Below are 16,769 nucleotides of genomic sequence, written 5' to 3' on the forward strand. Positions count from 1 at the left end.
GTGACGACAATGCCCAACGTTACTCCCATACTCCGGAATTATTGCTACAGTGTACTCCGTCGTTTCCCGTGCTCTCCTCCGTCATCATCATTCGTGCAAACTCCGATGGATTTCGAGCTTCCCAGATCGATCGATCTTTGCAGTCATCGCTCGGTACAATAATAATTACATCTCTCCGGCAAACCCCGAAAAGACAAGCTCTGATAATGGTGGCCGCGCGTTCCCCTTACAAGGAGCCAACGAACATTACACTCCTGGACCACCCATAACAACGGAGTGGGCTGTTATGTGTAGGCACTTTTGTGCTGCTTTATTTCCACCCTCTGGCCTTCCTGCCATTAATTGAATTAAACCGAAATGCCCATTCGCTGCGTCTAGCAGCAGCTGATTGATTGGTTCTCGGTTCGGTGGCGGTTTTGCGCACACAAGACAAAAAAACTACAAACCCTGCGCCGCCTGTACCGCTAGTAGTATATACCCCGCCCGAGGTAATTGATGAGGTGATCCAATCAAGCAAGAGTGGGATGGTTTAATCGTATTTTACCCTTAAATCGATTACTGCTCTGGCCAAAGATAAGACCACACAGCGTTCGGCACAATTGATCCACTCTGCTGTGCTCTCCCCTCCTGGACAAAACACTTAACACAACAGCAACGCATCAGCAAAGGTACGCTTCTCTTCTGGGAAAGGTTGTTGGTGCGCTTGGTTCGGGCATGATACCACGCCTCTCCAATTTAAGGTCCAACCTCCGGGGTTGGACACCACACAACTTCTTACCTTGCAATACGGCAAGGTTCCACAATTTCCTGACTGACCCAGTCGTACAATGAGATCAGCATCCGTAGGTGGTGTTCGCTATACACCGGACGACAAAATCATATGAGTTCCTAGTGTCGGTTGGGTGGAGTGGACCCAATCTCAAGGTACTGCGAGATTCTAGACCTCGCCTTGTAGAGCGCGAGGTCTAGGCCCCAACTGGCCTCCCAGCCGTTCGGGGAGCCTACGCAAGATGTTTGTATCATTTCACAAGCCGACTAATGTCTACGGCTGTGTCAGTGATTTGCTAGCGCAACACAACAGGCAGCACTTTCTGAGTCGATGGTTATGGTTCACGCACATGCACGCGTAGGAGAGACAGTATGCCGTGATAGACTAGTAAGGTAGCGGCGTGGAGGGAGGCAGTTAGATGTCGATCGCCACGATGCTAGCCGCTTCTCTATCCCGGTCTCTGCAACACAACACAACGCTGCGATTGAACACGTGTCAAAGATAACGCCTCTTCAACGGCATTCGTTGAAGAGCTCAGCCACCACTACTCGAACGAGAACCTTGTATGGCGGAGAGGTATTCGACGACAGGAGGGAGCTCAGTCTCAGTTCTTTTGCGGAGGTGTTGTGTGTGCTCCCGATGCCACAGATCATTAGCTATTTCTGATCGTGATCGAAACCTAGGCGCCATCTATGGTTGCAAAATTGCGGTATTATACTTGCCTGCCTGCCTTGTGCAAGGAATGCGTAGGAGAGTACGCCGGAGGGCGTTCATTGGGGCAATGGTAAATATTTTTGTGTACTCTCTGAGCAACTGCTGTGCGCGCTTCGGAGAGGTGTCAACAAGCCAGCTGGAGACGACTGCATCATCTCGAAAACAAACTTTACGTTAAATCTTTCAAGTGCTCAAACTATCCAGTGCCAAAGCTACCATTAACTTGCCCCCGAAAACGCTACACATACTCACACGGTCGTCGGGAGGAAATGCAAAGGAGCGTTTCAGAAATGTGTTAATTGTTTGCACAACACGAGATCTCACTACTCCACCGCGCACAGCAAGATAATCGTGTTACACACCGTGGTTCAGCAATGTGAGTCGGAATTCATCAGAAACAGCGTCATCGGATTCTTGTGGCTGCTTTTTGCGATCTTGCATATCTCGGCGATCATGGATCACCAGACATCAAACAGCTTTCAACACAGCTTCGAAGTGATCCACTCCAGATGATGAGCCGCGTTCCTACTGCAGCGATTCGAAACGGTTGCCACATTGAGCGGTTGCCTCGGCGACATTGAGACGACGCGTCCGATTTTCGCGACGATTGATCCTCACAGCGCGTCAACACAGGTCAGCACCAAAGCGCGCGCGCCCGCTGATGTCACTGTTTGCTTTAACACTACACGATCGAACGAAGCGGAATCGAGTGTGTGCTTGACGGCCTCTAGAAGATTGACAGATCCCAGCCAATCGGTCCTATCGACGAGCGCGCCATCTCAGCACGTCTTAAAATAATCGATGAGCAGTGCGTAAGGTTGCGCTGATAGACGCTCCTCATCAGCCGGGTGAAATTTACGGCTCACTTATAAGGCTCCACAAAACTCCGGTACTACATTCACAAATCATATCGCTTAATGATCCCTTGATCGCTTAATAAACGGTTCGGAAATCCGCTCGCAAAGGTCATCATAAAACAAGTCGCCTTCGCTAATTGATAGTACGGCATCGCGCGCGCCACACACCGATGTGCACGCGCAACTCCGTGTACCCGGACAGACCACCGTCGTCGCCGTAATTGTTGTTGGTCATCATTAGTGCCCGCGCACCGCAAAAGCATTGCTTACAACCCGCTCTATCGCGTATAATTAAAACAAAGCGCTAAAAGTGTAATTGCCCAACGATAAGATAAAGAAAGTTGTGGCAACAACAGCGAGAAAACCTCTCCTGTTTGTCGTGATGGGTGCATATTCTCGTCTAATGTCTGTTTGGAAGCGACATATTGTTGATATGACATTGCTTCTAGAATAGCTGAAAGAAGGTTTAGACGCGACGGTGTATCCTGTTTTTGCATTCAAAATATTTTCATAACCACTTGATCATGTTTTGTATGTAATATTTTATGGAATCCGAATATAAAAAGCCTGATACTCACATACTGTACGCGATACAATGCACTCCAATGACTTCAAATATCATTCATATCCAGATGATTTTCTCCTCAATTTATTTGTTTCAAATTGCTATAAAAAGGAGTGATGTACATTTTTTCTCTACTTTTGTATAATAATTTAGCCACATCATGAAAATGTCCACATAGTATTTCTTTTTTAAAATCCTTGACGTAAGGAAATTCAGAACATGCTTTAGAAGAGGACCGGATCTATATAAGAATTGATCGCATGACCTCTATTGTGAAAGACTAGCAACCTTGCCACGAGACCAAAATACCATCCATTAACCATGTCGTTAAAACTGCAATATATGCTTAACCTAAAACTTGATTTATGATTTTCTTATGTACCCACATTATCGTAAACCTTTCTATAATTGTTTATTCGGTTGATTCAAATCATTTAATTTGAATCAATATTTAATGAAGTTGAATTCTACTTTTGACCACAATCAATAATAGTTACAAACTTAATAAAGTATGCTTTATCTTTTCGAAGATCTAAAAGCCTATTTGATGCAGACCATAGGTTTCCGTATTTCAAACATTATAAAACACTCTATTCGAATACGATTATAAATTCTCATAGCCATTCTATCGACTCAATTGAAATATGCTTGTATACGCTCGTAGTGCTGGCGATTGATCTAAACAGCCAGCTTCATATTCGAGTAGTCGAACCATATTACTTCTAGTCACGCAAACACCCCAAGCGTAAGGCGAGACTTGCCGTTCAAGACCTAACTCCAATGCTCTTTCAGTTACACATTCTAGCCAGGGCCAAAGACTGGATCGAAAAGGAAAACCACAACAGAATCGTTCGAACAGAACATAAATAATGCACCAAACGGCGGCGGCGGCACCGTTTCGAACAACAAAGAGGAAGGATTCCCCGAGAGTTTAACATAACCACAAAACGCAAATGCACAATGCATCACCGAATCGCTCTTGCTCGCGCGTTCGCCTTGATGCGCTGGAGAAGAAATAAAAAAAACAGACAGGCGAACAACGTGTTTGCGTGTCAGTGCTGAGCATAATTCCAGGAAAACAAAGCTACCGAACGAGAATGCAATCGAACGAGAATAGCCAAGCATGAAACGCTTCTCTCTGTTCCATTAGAAACCCAGAGAAGGAGAGCAACAGCGAGAGAGAGAGCACACCAAATTGCCTGTTGAGTCAGTTATCGTCAGAGTTACCGAGGGATGTAGAGAGGTAAAATTAGATGCATCAACATGCCAACTCACACTGCCATCACTCCCCGGTGATGCAAAGTGCAGCGCCAAACTCTTCTTCTTGGCGCCGTGGTCTTGGCACCACAACACAATTTAGGGTCCAACGTCCGGCTGCAACCGTTCTATAATCCTTATAAGCTTGGATGCCCTTGCGACATCGCACCAATCCGAACCTTTACACCAGTGGTGACAATTTCGAACGGTGACGCAATGGAACGCAATCTCCCAATCCCTCTTCTTTGTTGTTGCCTTTTTCCTTCTCTTCTAACGGGCCTTTTTTTATTTCAAACCGGTGGAAATAAACAAAACGCACACCAGCGCAACGTGAAACTGTGCGCGATAATAAAACTGTCTTGCGCGGTCACAGTTTGCGCACGTACACATATTTAACGGTGAGAAGACGACTCCGCTTCAGCTTCTTCGTTTGCTCACACAGTGTGCTCCCTTCGCTCACAAAAATCCGCTCGCGCTCACACCACGAACTAATCACCACGCGGTAAAAAATTATGCAAATTTTTCTCCACCAAGAGAATAACGTCTCGTACACACATCTCGCCTAACCGAGAGGCCAGCAGTAGCATCAAGCACATCACACATCGTGTACAAAAATACGAGAATAGAATAAAGAATCAAAGTACACGTGATGGTGTGGTACGCAGAAGAGAACGTAAACCGAGAAGAGGAAAACCATCGCCAGACACAACCATCACACTCTAGGGCACAGAATCTAACGATCGTTGACAGGATACAAGTAAAAACAAACCAGAATACAGAAGTAAAGAAGAGAAAGGCCACGAGATCGTGTCTAGAGAGAGAGAGAGAGAGAGACGAAGAAAAGAACACAAAAACTATCGAAAAGTAAATAAAACAATGCTCCAGAAACGTCACTGACCCATTCGTCACTACATGCACTACATCTCCCACAGTCCACACCAGGCACTCTCTAATGTTGAATGATATTTTTGGAAACTTCACACGATCTGCTCTCAACCGCCACACCATCATCGGGAAGCCAAAAAGGCAAGCTAATGAGATCACACATCACACAACCGATGGACGATTGGACTTGGACGTACACATATATCGACGAGGAGACAGTGAGGTGATAGTAGTACACTTGTGCCGACACCAACCGCAACGTGACACATTCCGCACAGCCATGTGACAGACACCGGGCCACGGCAAAGTGCATTACAGTGGAGTAAAAGTAATGCACAAACTGGAGACCGGGTTAGAGAAACGCACGAGAAAGGCAAGACCAGTGCAGGTTGGCTTCGTTTTGTGCACTTGTTTTTCCTTCTAATGTCAGATTGATTGTGTTTGTTATTGCATCTACGAATCAAATATACACTCTTGTTATTTAGCTTATTTTCCAATTGATTATTTCTTCGAACTCAAACGTCACTAACACCACTCGTCACAACCGCAATATTTGAAAACCGTTGCTCTCTGCCCACAACTTCGTGCCAAAATTGGCAACAATCACTACTGCTGGGCTGTGCTGAGTCAACGGTGTGTCGGAAAGCCGTATAATTATTAATCAATAGTGAACGAATGCCGCCGGGGCAGGGACACAGCGGCGCACAAAGTTCGCGAATGTCGTACGTGTACTAAACCACACACACGAGAGAGTAAAAGAAACCACTCTCACACACTTATGCAGACACGTGTTAAGCCCGGAGAAGAAAGATACATAGTTGCAGCAGCAGTAGATGAAATTGAACTAATCTTTCCTAACAAACTTTCCCACCAACTATTTCTTTTTTTTTGTTGCGATAGAAAAAAAAATAGAACAATAAAAAAGGTGCAAATATCAACGTGCAAACGTACACAGAGCGAGCCCGCGCAAGGAATATGCTCCCACGTTAAAACGCAAACTGAAAGTCCGTGCATGTAAGTGCGGCTGACTAACCTTCCCTCTTGTAGCATTGCCAGCAGGGAAATCTTGCCCACACGCACACACCGGCACATACTCTGTTGGCGGGGCTTGGGGGTCTCTCTAACTCTCTTCAAAGTTACACGCACTGCGAGGGGGGGCTTGCTGGATGGATAAGAGAAAGAGTAGTCGCGATACGGCGGGCGAATACACTCGCGGCAATGCGGCCCCCCAACCGGCAGAAAACACACGCATACACACAGATCGCGGTACAAATACACGTTAGCGGGAAGAGTAGGAGCTATCAGTAAAGAAGTGTTCTGAAACTACTAATACATTTTTCATGTTAATACTAATAATAATTTCAAGAACAAACCATTAAAATTGAGTAGCCAATTGGATTAGTTTGATTCAATATTTTACATTAAAATTATTTATCCAATCAGAATCCAATTGTATAGAGCAATATAAAACGCTATTTGAAATGTCTGAAAATAATTAACTTAATCTACTTGGACCAAATGATCCAGCATACCCGCTTCTAATGACAGTTAAGCCAACCCTTCCCTGGCGCATTAAATTTTTGATAAAATAAACAAACAAAGCGTATCATACCACTACTAGCACGCACGCATCATCACCTCTACCTACAACACGCTCTCGCAATCTTGGTGCGCGTGAAAAGCGGCTGCTCACTTACACCAACACCTGCTGTACACGGTAGCGGTGTACACCATGAAAACGTCTATCGACCAGCGAAGCCGGCGCCGCGGTTAGTGTGTCCACAGCAGCGAGCCACAAGTTGACCAGTTGCCAATCTTGCCAACCCGATCATTATCGTTGCAGGCAGGCAAGGGTGAAAATTTGCTACTCCCAACCAACAACAAAAAAAAACATTTGCATTCAGATATTGGAGAAGGTGCTTTTCAGAAAAAAAGGTACCATCCCCCCGAGTGTGTTCGTGCGTGACGAGTAACAAACGAGCGGTTTGCATGCCGGAAGAACGTATCGCATATTTTCTTTCATACTGTGTAGCCGCTCATCTTCGGTGAAAAATGGGCAAGAGAGGGTGTGTTTTGCATCCGCAAAGAAAAAGAAAGGAGGTTCTAAAGTACATATTACACACCATCGGCTTGCAAGATATCGAAAGGAAACTATCCTGCCTTAGGTAGGTTAATTACCACCAGTGCCGAAGCGTTTTGCACATCATTTCCCTATTCGCCTGTCGTATGGAAACTATTTCAGCAACAATATCCGCCCAGCAAACATGCAAAGAAAACGCGTTCACTCGGTGCGAAGAACCATGTGCTAATTAATTTCTGATAACACACACACACCCGGCTAGTGCTGTGTCACAAAGAACAGTCACAGAGAAAGCAGCAAATAATAGGCATGAAGTCTTCCGGGGTGTGCGGTTACATGACTAGTCCACCGCCAAAGACATGAGTAATGGCTGTATTATTAGCGACGGCTGACACGGTTGACAAAATCGAAACAGTAACAAAAAAAAACGCAAGCAACGTGATAGGCTGTAAATCAGCTTGATTAGTGTGTATGCGTGTGTATTCGCACGAATGCTTGATAAGATGTAAAAAGGTGGTCCAAATCAACTAAATCATTACTCATGACCATGGTAGATTTGTTAGCAAATACCGATTAGCTTCAAATAAGAATGTCTATTCCTCGATTTGTGTTTTAAGTAAGAAATTATCGATACTTTAGCCGTCCGTGCGTTTGACCGTAAGAGATCACCGCGTGATTCCTGCCAAAACGATCGTCAGTTCAAATCTCAAACTTGTAGAAATAATCGTTCTTCAAAACCATCAATTTGTAACATTGATTCATTGATTGATTCATTGATTCATTTGTAACAATTGATTCAGAAAGTAAGTTTGACATTGATGATACACAAACAATAAAATAATGAGCATCTTCAGTTCATCTTTTTGTGATTGCTGTAAAAAAGAAACAAAAACACCCTCCTTTTCCAATGCTTTCATACTTGACTAATGGTGCTGATAACATACATATGTGAGGAGGAGATGAGGTCAACAACACACACGCCCACCGAGAATAATGCTATCATAAATCGCCCCTCTTGCTTCTTTCTCTACCATGCAACAAATAGGATGGGAAGCAAAACGGTTAGCGAAAATAATTCCCACTTAATGCACACTCCTCCTCGCCATCCTCCGTCCCTTCTTTTACCGAACGGAACGGAACCTAACTAACGCGATCGCTGTTTAGCGATCTCCTCGGCTCACCTTCTCCCTCCCACGGTGCACAAACGATCCCGGGATGACCGAATATTGATCGAGAAACTTTCACTGCACCACCATTTCACTTTTAATCGCGGTGCGGGTTCGGAATCTGCAGCATACGTTAAAGAGAGAGAGGAGGGCAAAAAATTGCGAAGAACCAAAGGGAAAGAAATGCCCTTGTCCTCGCGCATTCCAACCAGTTTTTCCCGATAATGATCGAAGGAAAGTGAGCATTTTTTTGTTTTTTCACTAAACGGTCGCCAGAGATCGAACGGAAGCATCTATCTACGCGGGACGCTATGATCGATGCTCCGCTGCCTGTCCGTGTCCGAGGTTGTTCATCCGTTTGACACATTTTTTTGTGCGCTCAATGGAAACCGTCTATCCCTGGGACTGCATCATGAACGCGTAGTGACGTTGAGATAAAACTGGAAAGCATGCTTCAAGCCGAATTCATTCACAACTACATCATGGGAAGGAACGGAACGGTAGTGAGAGATGGCTGTCCCAGTGCCTAACTGCCGGCTCAAGGTAGTGCGATGGAGGTGGTGCAATACTTGCTTGTCTGAAACGTTCCATTTTAGTTGATGCAGCAGCAGCAACACTGTGTTATACCAGAAGATGCATTCCATTACCAAATGGGAAACCAGGGGAGGCGATGTGTTGTCGAAGGGCGAGGGCACCCTAAAACCGGACCCGAACCCCCCTGTGACCATTCTTGGGAGACTGGTGGTGTCTGTGATTGATGTGTGAGCGACGACGTGGATGCGCCGTGACTTTTATGGGGACTTCTTCTCGCCCAGCCAGGAATGCGCTGTGCTGTATGTTGTTGCAGCGGGAAATCATAATGTCCGATTGCTTAATGACAGGTAATTAATACGCAACCATAATTACAAAAACGCTGTGAAATTGTATCAGGTTCAGGTACTATTACAGGTGGAACGATTTGAATCAAAATGATAGTTGAAATGACATTCGTTTCTCCAATTTACAGTGAAATATCTAAAAAAATTCGAGATCGTTAAATTGAAATGCAATACTTAGACAAATTTTTAAACCTCCATAAATATTACGAGTAATACCCTACACTAAGACACACGCTCTCACATCCTCTTCCGTTTCGAGAGCGTTCAGATCTCGAACACCCCAGGGAGAGTACACTGCACATTTAACGCAACATTGTGCTGAATGAACATAGGAACGAAACGGCACAGAGTTTCAAGAAGGTTCCTACTACGCCAACCCGTTGCACATACCTGGGACGGCTGCACACACCACACCACGGAACGGAAATAAAACGGAACTCACGCTAACGTGTGCCTTCGCCGCCACCACTATTAATAGGACGCTACACCACATATCCGAAGAAAGTGAGCGTAACTAAAAACGTCATCCCGGGAATGGGGATTGTTGCAGTAACAAAGTGCAGAGCAAAACAACGCAATCGGTGCAGCATTCTGATTCACTCCTCGGACACAACGGATGCTAAATGTGGTCGAGAGAGAAAATGAAAACGATGCAGTTGCATATGCCATGAAAATGCCATTTAAATGGGAAATAGGACACAACAGTTTTTGGGGTGAGATCATAAAGCGAAGCCCTCTGTTTTGGAAAGCTATTAAATCCTATTATTGCATCAAGGTGATCATGACATCGTTTGTGCGTGTGTGTGTCAATAAATTGTTGGTGACATCTAGACGTAGACGTTGGGACCAAGTTGTTTCCCAACAGCTTCAATGCATTTGGGTCAAAATTTTGATACCACAACAGAGTGGACATCTACTCTTTGTATGATGCTCAAAATGATGACAGGGAAGTTCTATTAATTAAAAAAATGCACAGAATCATAAGGGAATCAAAAATTAAAACTCCAATGTCAGCTAATGTCAATTCATTTGCACAACATGGCTAAATCTTCAAGGTCTTCCTGCTACTCGCTGCGTCCTCCAACTCCAACCAGAAGAGCATGGATATTTCACCAGTAAACCCAGCCAAACTTAACGAGACTGAGCCACCCGCTCCACACACGCCTGTCGTAATGCAAACAAAGCGATCCGATTTGACCAAATATGGCGCCGACGACTGCGAAACGGCTGTCGGCAAAATTGGAGAGCGATCAAAACAAAGTCACGTCCGCGGGGGCCCTCTGCCGACGGTTGGCAATTAATGCATCATAAACCCATCAACCTGCAGGCCCGCAAGGCGATCTACCCTTGTGCCCCGGCGGTTTGATCCTCTTCAGAAGAAAACAGCAAGCTGACCCGATGCGAGATGTGTGTGCTCAGCGGCAAAGATTAGCCAAAGCAGCTCATCAACAGCAGGGTGTCCTTCCAGTGTGGAGTGAACAAACGTCTTGAAAATTGAGCATATTTCCTCCATCCAGACTTCCTAGAAATTTGGACTCATCAGTTGCTAAGCTGCGGATGTAAATGGGGAACCCCTTTGAACGAAGAGCGAAGAACAAAAAAATAGCAATTCACATCAATAAACATTAACGAGGAACAAAGTGTGATACAGACAAAAAAAGGAGGACTGCGAGTTCTTGGAGTTGGATCAACATGAAGCCACTCCACTCATGCAATGTTTTATTATGCTTGCTGGAAGCAATATCATAACATGGGTTAATTAGATCCCACACTGTGCCACAACGGAAAGCTGATGATGCGCTCGATGGAGTGTGGAAGTTTCCATCATTTCGCAGGCACTCACAAAGTCAGTGGTCCACGATATTAAACATTCCACTTTGCTATGCAAAGGCAAAACGGAACATCTAATCATCGCCAAAACCATCACCAACGTGTGCAGAAGCAGGTCCGTTACTTCGTTTCTTCACACCTCATAAATTTCTCCAAACTGATCATGGCCACCTGATAAGGATGTACACACCTGGGGCAAATATGGGGTTTTTGATGCATCTTGCAATCTATAGCGCAAAAGAGACGGTACAAGGCCAAGGTCTTTCTGCTGAAATTATGGATATTTAAGGCAAAATTAACATTTTCTTTCTTTTTGCATCTTATTATAATTTTAATTGAACATAAAACGAATTTATCAAAACAAATGACATCATTGATTCTACGAGATGATCGCCATACCCAAACTTCAAACAAAACGGGCTCGCACAGAACTGCATATTCCACCTTCCAACGCACCGCCACCACCATCGAGTGGTTTAATCAAATCACAACATTCTACGCAATAAATCTTCCTAGAAAATCGCAACTGTCGCAGCAAGTAACACTAGACATTATTTTGCACAGAGGCAGAGAGAGAGAGAGTGCAGAAGAGATGAGACATGATGGTACTCGTGGTAAGAAAGCACGAGGCCACGAGACGATAAATTCACACGCATATAACATAAAAATAGCGCATTGCGTACCCCAGCCATCCCCAGAAGGCCGTCTGGCAAACGAGGCGCACTGACGTCGCAAGTGCGCGAACAAGTACGCGACTATCTGAATATATGAGCGATACATTTCAACGGAATGAGTGAGCGCCGAAGAGAGATCATTATCATGCGAGTGTCTAGAAAAAGTCTGCTAGGGTCCTTCAGTTCGAATCTTATGATATTATTTCCTCTTTAGAATCGGTGGTGCGATCTTTTTCAGGCATCAAGCTTGCTGCTTCAATCATATTTCAGTGTTAACTTACCGTTAAGTTGATTGTAATAAATTAAGAGAGTCATACATTCAAGAATGATTTGTTTTAAACTTCTCTTCCTACTCCAATTTATTCTACAATTATCACATGCGCTCGTTGAATAATTCGGATTATTTATTGTTGTACATACCTGTAAGTATAAGAGAGAACAGTAAAATAAATAAAAATCCTTTAATTGTCTTTAAATTTACATTTAATTTGTTTTTATAAAGCTCCAATATATTCCAACGTCTCTCAAAGACAATCGAAAATTAAGTCACTGCATTCGTCACATCATTATCGTTAAACGTTGCGCTGCTACCGATGACATGATTGAGGCCCATTGCAATAATGCGATTCAACCCATACAAGATTAAAATGTATTAAAAACGATTAACATGTACACTGCCCCACTGCTGCAGCACTTCGATCGATCAATTCTTGCAATGCCTCAACGGAGGAGTTTGCGCTGGCCTAATGCTACAGATTGTGATCCATTATGAATCAATGAAGTTCATTCCCTTTAGCCAAGACATTGAAAATATTGTTGAGACATTTCATTTGAGAAAATAAACAATGACATAAGAGTTGAATTTGAATTTCAAACAGTAATATATTGTACCGTAAATGAATGAAAAAATTTGGTATGAAATTTTCCTAAAAATACTAAATATTAAATATCAAGCTAGCTTGTCACGTAATAAATCAGTAACTAATTTTATCACACCTGCCTGCAACTAACTCCCCTTAGAACGAATGCTCTCTAAGGTGTGTAAGTAAGACATAAACCCTACCTAACATGGATCAATATCCGAGGAAGCCCTCTACAATTCTGACGATACCCTCCCTCTCGAAGGTCTCTATCTCTGATCGATTGAATCACTTTCAATTATTGCACGAGCCACGACGCCGCCACAATAAATAATGCATTATCGACGCACCATAAAGCAACAGTCTTCCAACGAAAGGGGAGACACGACACGGCTATGGCCGGGCTGAGAGGAAGTAGTGACACCTTGTGTTGTGTGAATGAATGGACAACTGTAGTAGCACGCACGCACGCACATGCGTCACCCTATTTTATAACCCCCATTTCCTGCGAGGAGCGCCAACGACCTCAAGTATGTGTATAACACTATGTCGCTCTTCTGTGCGGAGACGCAGGGCGGCAGAAAGTGCACTTTTTCTGAAAAGGTACAGCAGCGTGCTATTAATCAGCAATTGAAAAGAAGTAAACAACCGATAAGCGCGAACGGGTGGGATGGAGTGTATTGGACGATTATAGCTCAACTCCACACTCCACTTTTAAACGTAGAGCATTGTAATGCGTGTAAAACATGAACCAACACACTTCAACTTACTGGTGGAACTGTTGGAAATTGATTTCTTTCCATTCGTTTGATTGTTTTTCTTTTCCTCAAGGAGATCATGATACGGACAGGAACCGGTTAGAACATTAGAAATCAACAATATCTAAAGCTTTGCTTCTAATTGAATAGATCATCTTTTTTGATTGGAACACCCATTAGACATTGAATATTCAATACTGCGCTCTGTTGATAATATCCAACTGATCCAAAAAACAAAATCTGATACAAAACAGATGCTATCAACACCAGTAGGCTAGCCGTACCAGTCGTTGTATCTCGCTTAGAGACGCGCAAAGCGGTGTTAATTTCATAAATAATTTATCAATTCGTGCCCGATTAAGAAATCATCACCTCGTCCCGCTGTCCCTGTCCGGCTCGCGCTCTCCCGACGAAAGCCTTCGCATTTCCCTACTTGGTCAAAATTGTGCACGGGCTCTTTAATTAAAATTCAACATCAACCGCTCTCTTGCGGCAGCGGTACAGTATGATGCGGCCACATGCTGCTCTATGTTTCTGTCCATCAGCGGTGCCCAAATCAGAAGGACCCTTACAGCCGTTATCACGAGTCGAGCTGGGCGTTACATCATCACCCTCGCTATGTAATCTGCTTCGATGGGTGAGAAATCCTGCCCAAACGGGATCCTACCTCTTCAGGAGGCAATTACCGAATTAAACGATGGTGCACGTTTCTCTGTCTCTCGGTGCAGGAATGGTGGTGATCGATGACAGACAAAAATTTAACCAAAGTCACGCACAAATCGCGTGGTATAGCTGGTAACTTGTAAGGATACATCATTCAAGAGAAGAGCACGGAGAAAATGAGGTTCCTGTGCAAAGGGCAGTGTGGGACAGACAATGAATTTTGTAGTTCAGATGAACGTATTTTACTCTCAGCAGGAATCAAGAAAAATAAACCATATAATTGCAAACGACAGCGGCACAAGAAATGACCATTAAATCACGATTAACATGTACAAGTGGAAAGGAGTGCTGAAGAAATCAGCAACCAGCTGATAGAAGACAAAACGAAGGCATACCAGCGCCATCTAGCGGAAACGAATGCACGGGTACCGTTTAGCGAAGACACAAACCCGCAAAACAGATGTTTGTGGTTGTGTGCGTGATCTGCAGTAAACGCTTTTACTGCAGTTTACAGTGTGGTACATAAGAAACGCTCTCTCAGTGGTTTCAATATGTGTAATGTTCATTATTTCATTATTTGGCCAGTAATATGTGCTTCACAAGGTAAACATTTCGTTTCCAATATTCTAGTAAAAAGAGATACATTTTGCTCTACTTGGATATTTCGTGCCTTTTGTTTTGTAGCTGTTTATTTTTTATATTTGCATTTAGCACAACGGAAAACAATCTCAAACAATGTCCTATTATTCATAAAGGTCGTAGAGCAATCACATCACAGGCCCCAACAACACGTGCTGTGCATAATAAGCGGAAGACGGTACACGATTTTTTTTTATTTTGCTAACTCCCGCATCATGTACTATCTTCTCTCTCTCTCGCAAAATCATGTGTACCATATGGCGCGTACCGAGCAGTACACGTCACTCAGATGCACCGTTAGGACGAATTACTCATCCCTTATTTTTGCTGCAGCAAACGTGTGTGCGCCAAGATCATCATCACCGTAACACGATCAACGACCGCGCAAATAGAAAGGGAAGCGCAGCAAGCAGCACGCAAATAGCAAGAAAAGAGCCACTCGGGCGAAAATCACTCTACAGCGCGTTGGGGCTGCTAACAATCCAAATTCAGCCCACGTAAAGCAGTTCAGTGGAACTTGAACGATCAGGCTCTGCGCACGAAGAAGTGTGCGCGAGAGCGCGATCGCGTATCAATAGCATGGCGCACTTCTCAACCATGTCAAGAATCTTTATTGGTTATTTAAGCTCAAAACCTGATTGCTTTTTTTGCGTTCATGAGAAGAGGTTAGGCGAAAAATTCCCCAGATTTACACTTGTTGTAGCTATCAAAGCCTTAGGAGGGGAAAGGCTCATTTGCATTATTAGCGCCATTGGTTGCCGACACAGCTCAAGTACTTATATTAAGATTCAATTTTGGATAAAGAGTGTGTAAGTTGTTCTTGAGTGAAAGATTTTCTCACCTTTTTGCCTGCTCGAAAGGACCCACTTCCTACTCAAGCAACAGCATTCTCTTGCTTATTTGTACCTAAATTGGCCTACAAAAAAATGTATTCCTCTTCACTCCACACATGGCTAATAACGGGGATGCCGCTGGTCGGTGGTGTGATCTTGCGCGTATTACGACGAGGCTTGTTCACACCGAATACCAAAGAGGTGGCTACGGCATACTTCGGGCTCATTTGCGGATACGACGACGACCGGCAAACACACAAACCGGTATGCACTGTCGACGGAACCGGGCTAAAATCAGTCCTCCACAACGATAATGTGTTAATTTCTTGCCATTCTCGCAAGCTCCAGCTTTGTCCAGAGTGTATTGCGGCTGATGCCCAATTTAACGGGAACACAGCAGTTCATGCACTTAACTTCTTCGGGCGGTAAAACGCCCGATGAGGAACACATCATTACTACCGGGGCAAAGGTATGCGCTACGCACATTAGCAGGACAGTGATTTGGTGGGCTATTTTCCGTACGAATGAGGTGCAATTGCCTTCAAAGACATTTTACCGACGACGGCCGCATTGTGGTGAGAAGGAGAGTGGTGCATTTGCTTGGAGTAAAGAAACACATCAGAAAAGAAAAAAATTCTTCGATTCGATAGCAATGAACGTTAGAGGATGAGATCATTTGGCAAGACAAAACGAAACAAAATCTATTACAAGGGATTTTTTCACAACATTTAAGCTCTAAGTAAAGATCCCTATCAATAGACGAATTTTTAATCATTTCAACGAGTTATCAATACATCAAATCAATTTTTGTTTCCTTTTTGTCGGATTTCTGAAGAGTTACAGTTTTTTTCGTGTAAATCTCTAATTTCAACAACTTTTTTCATAGTTTGTGATATGTTTTTCAACAGCTGTCAACTATTTCATTTGCACCACAATAATATTTCAGTGCTTCAACATAATTTTCAGCACGTATCAAGCTGTATTGAGTTTGACAGTTATGTGTGATGTGATGAAAAATGTGTATAAGGACTGAAATTTTATAGTGATGTCAATACAATATGTGATAGATGTTGAAGAACATTTTGCAAGCGGTGAATAATTCAGGTTTTTCTTAGTCAATTTCCAATATCAAAAACAGTTCTCATTGCTTGCAAGATGCTTTTCAACAGCTGTCGAATATTCGATTTGCATTACAATAATATTTCAGTTCTTCCACAAGATTTTCAACACGTCTCAATCTGGATTGTGTTTGACAGTTATTTGTGCTGTGTTGAAAATCATGTGTAAGAACTGACATTTTATGCTGATGCCAGTACAATGTGTGACAGCTGTTGAAAAACA

At 43.6% G+C, this 16,769-nt stretch overlaps 1 protein-coding gene across 14 annotated transcripts in view; it reads right to left on the reverse strand.

Annotated features, from left to right (window-relative positions):
* LOC121600004 (dystonin) overlaps positions 1-16,769 on the reverse strand; it is a 198,590-nt gene that overhangs the window by 130,644 nt on the left and 51,177 nt on the right. Inside the window, exon 1 of one of the 14 annotated variants that reach the window (XM_041928197.1) lies at positions 5,999-6,017. The exons of the other annotated variants lie outside the window; for them this stretch is intronic. The gene's annotated coding sequence lies outside the window, so the exon portion shown is untranslated. Of the gene's footprint in view, positions 1-5,998; positions 6,018-16,769 lie in introns of those variants that run through there. 14 annotated transcript variants of the gene reach the window in all.

This window comes from Anopheles merus, chromosome 3L, assembly GCF_017562075.2.
Source record: "Anopheles merus strain MAF chromosome 3L, AmerM5.1, whole genome shotgun sequence".
In the NCBI taxonomy this organism is placed as follows: domain Eukaryota; kingdom Metazoa; phylum Arthropoda; class Insecta; order Diptera; family Culicidae; genus Anopheles; species Anopheles merus.